This window comes from Bos indicus, chromosome 29 (genome assembly GCF_029378745.1).
Source record: "Bos indicus isolate NIAB-ARS_2022 breed Sahiwal x Tharparkar chromosome 29, NIAB-ARS_B.indTharparkar_mat_pri_1.0, whole genome shotgun sequence".
Taxonomy (NCBI): domain Eukaryota; kingdom Metazoa; phylum Chordata; class Mammalia; order Artiodactyla; family Bovidae; genus Bos; species Bos indicus.
Window position 1 is genome coordinate 5,750,348 of NC_091788.1, and position 3,874 is coordinate 5,754,221.

Genomic DNA, 3,874 nt, shown 5'->3' on the forward strand with positions numbered 1-3,874 from the left:
AGTACAATATTTTTAAATTACCCACATGACTTCTTAAAAATAGTATATTGCCTCAGTTAACTTTAGAGTGTTTTCTATATAAACCACTGTGCAAATGTTTATACTCAATGATATTACCGGAAGACACAATTTTTTAAATATGTATTTATTTAATTATTTGGCTGCCCTGGGTCTTAGTCATGCACACACGATCTTTGATCTTCCTTGTGACCCTCTGTGTGGGTATTGTGTGTGTGTGTGTACCTGTATATGTTCAGTTTGCTCCAACTCTTTGTGACCCCATGGATGGTAGCCCACCAGGCTCCTCTGTCCATGGAATTTTCTAGGCAGGAGTACTGGAGTAGGGTATCATTTCCTTCTCCAGGGGTTCTTCCCGACCCAGGGATAGAACCCATGTCTTCTGTGTCTCCTGCATTGGCAGGCAAATTCTTTGCCACTGGGCCACCTGGGAAATCGGAGGGATCTTTCAGTTGTGGAATGCAAATACTTAGTTTCAGGATATGAAATCTAGTTTCTTGACCAGAGATTGAACCAGGGCCCACTGTGCTGGGAGCATGGAGTCATACCCACTGGATCACCAGGGAAGTTCCAGGACAGCAAGGTTTATTGAAAATTCTAAAGTATACAGTCCTGATTACAAAACGGATTTTTATTGTGAGGTGCTGTGGCCAGGGAAGCAGGTAGGGATTGAAAGTGGTTGATGCACAGTTTGGGGAAAAGAAACTAGAGACAGAATTAAAGTTTCAAAGATGGAACTGGGGGACTCAAGACTTCTTGGATCAAGAGCCCTGTTCTTTGGGGCCAGGTCACATTTTTTTAGTGTCTCAGCACACAGAAAGTGTCTGTTGTGCTATGATAAAATCAGTCCTGTGTCCCTGATCACATCTCCCATTGCTATATTTTGCTTTTATTCTTTTCCCATGGGGTTTTTCTCATGGCTTAGCCAGAGCAACAGGTGGCTGACTATTAACCCCTGCACTCTGGTCTGATCTACAAGCAGCTGGCCTAGAGACCTGAGGCTCAGAATGTCTATCACTGAAGATGAATCCAGTCTTTCCTACTCCCTCCCATCCCCTGCCCCCACCCTCACCCCCACCCCCGCACTGGCTACTGGAACAGTCTGGATGAATCCTGACTCATTGGTAAGCACATGTAATATATGAGTCCAGTTTCAGCATCCAGGTTTTTCTTTCCTCTGTTGTAAACAACAGTGGTTGAGTTCAAGGGATGAAGACTCATGCTATTCATGAGGAGGGAAAAGACTGTAAAAAAAAAAAAAAAAAAAAATTGTGAAGTGCTTACATAATAATGAGCTCTTGTTCAACAACTCCAGAGCCCAGCCCTCAACAGGCAATATCTCATTTTGTGAAAGTCACTCAGTCATGTCTGACTCTTTGTGATCCCATGCACTATACAGTCCATGGAATTCTCCAGGGCAGAATACTGGAGAGGTTAGCCTTTCTGTTCTCCAGGGGATCTTCCCAACCCAGGGATTGAACCCATCTGAATTGCAGATGGATTATTTACCAGCTGAGGCTCCAGGGAAGCCTAAAATATATGGAATGCTTCATGAATTTGTGTGTCATCCTTGTGCAGGGGCCATGACAAACTGCTCTGTATCGTTACAATTTCAGTATATGTGCTGCCAAAGTGAGAGCAAATATCTCGTTGGATCCTACTAAAAATCCCGTAAACTGTACGTGCATCATTATATTCACTGTGGGGGAACCAAAGATCTGCCTAAGGTCCTAAGCCCTATATCCCCTTCCATCAGATCAGAAACAATTGCAGCCTCTGAATCCTTAGCAAGGAAACTTTTTATTTGTCTCCATTAGTTTAGACACACTGTGAGGGTTAAATTTATGTGTCAACTTCACTGTGAGTTGAGATGCCCAGATCACAGGTCAAAGATGAACACTAGGACAATCTGCAAGGGAACTCCTGGGAGAGATTAGCATTGAAATCAGTAATTGAGTCAAGACATCAGCCCTCACCAGTGTGGGTGGGCATCACTTTATCATCTGGGGGCTTGGATGGAACAAAGGCAACTGTTCGCCTTCTCTCTCTTCTTGGCCATGAATACTGGAGCTTCTAGCTCTTGAACCTGGAAACTCCAGTACATACACAAGTGGCTCCCTGGTTCTCAGATCTTTAGTTTTGACTTAGAGCTACACCATCACTTCCACTGCTATCCAACCTTAAGATTAGGTCTGAATTATACCATTAAGATTATGTCTGAATTATACCATTAAGTCAGAGAAGGCAATGGCACCCCACTCTAGTACTTTTGCCTAGAAAATCCCATGGATGGAGGAGCCTGATAGGCTGCAGTCCATGGGGTCTCGAAGAGTCGGACACGAGTGAGCGACTTCACTTTCACTTTTCACTTTCGTGCATTGGAGAAGGAAATGGCAACCCACTCCGGTGTTCTTGCCTGGAGAATCCCAGGGACGGGGAAGCCTGGTGGCCTGCCGTCTATGGTGTTGCGCAGAGTCGGACACGACTGAAGCGACTTAGCAGCAGTAGCAGGATACCATTAAGAACAGAGCGCGGGTGGCTGCGGCGGCCCACAGAGCGTGGCGGAGAGAAGCTACCCCCACGTCTGAGGTCAGGGGAAGAAGCCAGGAGGAACCCCATGCAAAGGGGCGGCGACCAAGAGGAGCTACCCCAAGTCCGAGGTCAGGGGCGGCGGCCGAGAACGCCAGGCTGCGACACCGCAGGAGCAGCCGAGAGGACTTACCCTGCGTCCGAGGTCAGGGGCAGCGGCCGGGAGGAGCTACCTCACATCGAGGTCAGAGGCGGCGGCCGGGAGGAGCTACCCCAACTCCGAGGTCAGGGGCAGCGGCCAAGAATGCCAAGCTGCGACAGTGCAAAAGCGGAGAGGAGCTACAGCCACACGAGGCCAGGGGTGGCGGCAGGGAGGAGCTACCCCCATGGCCCAAGGCCACGGGTGGCGGGGGGGAGGAGCAACCCCACGTCCAAGGAGCGGTGGCTGCGCAGGCCCAGGAGGGCCTAGAGGAGCTATTCCACGTCAAGGTCAGGAGGGGCGGTGGTGAGGAGATACTCCTCGTTTTAGAAAAGGCAGAGGAACCAGAGACCAAATTGCCAACATCCGCTGGATCATGGAAAAAGCAAGAGAGTTCTAGAAAAACATTTATTTCTGCTTTATTGACTATGCCAAAGTTTTTGACTGTGTGGATCACAGTAAACTGTGGACAATTATGAAAGTGATGGGGATAACAGACCACATGACCTACCTCTTGAGAAATCTGTATGCAGGTCAAGAAGCAACAGTTAAAACCAGACATGGAACAACAGACTGGTCCCAAATAGGAAAAGGAGTACATCAAGGCTGTATATTGTCACCCTGCTTATTTAAATTCTATGCAGAGTACATCGTGAGAAACGCTGGACTGCAAGAAACACAAGCTGGAATCAAGATTGCCAGGAGAAATATCAATAACCTCAGATATACAGTTAACATCACCCTTATGGCAGAAAGTGAAGAGGAACTAAAAAGCCTCTTGATGAAAGTGAAAGTGGAGAGTGAAAAAGTTGGCTTAAAGCTCAACATTCAGAAAACGAAGATCATGGCATCCGGTCCCATCACTTCATGGGAAATACATGGGGAAACACTAGAAACAGTGTCAGACTTTATTTTTTGGGGCTCCAAAATCACTGCAGATGGTGACTGCAGCCATGAAATTAAAAGACACTTACTCTTTGGAAGGAAAGTTATGACCAACCTAGATAGCATATTCAAAAGCAGAGACATTACTTTGCCAACAAAGGTTCGTCTAGTCAAGGCTATGGTTTTTCCTGTGGTCGTGTATGGATATAGAGTTGGACTGTGAAGAAAGCTGAGTGCCGAATA

The 3,874-nt window shown here is 46.9% G+C and overlaps 1 non-coding gene across 1 annotated transcript; it reads right to left on the reverse strand.

Moving 5' to 3' along the window:
* Positions 1-1,551: 1,551 nt before the first annotated feature.
* On the reverse strand, positions 1,552-1,660 carry LOC139180803 (U6 spliceosomal RNA). The gene has a single exon (XR_011565055.1). It is a non-coding gene; the product is annotated as a U6 spliceosomal RNA (small nuclear RNA).
* Between the last annotated feature and the right edge of the window lie 2,214 nt (positions 1,661-3,874).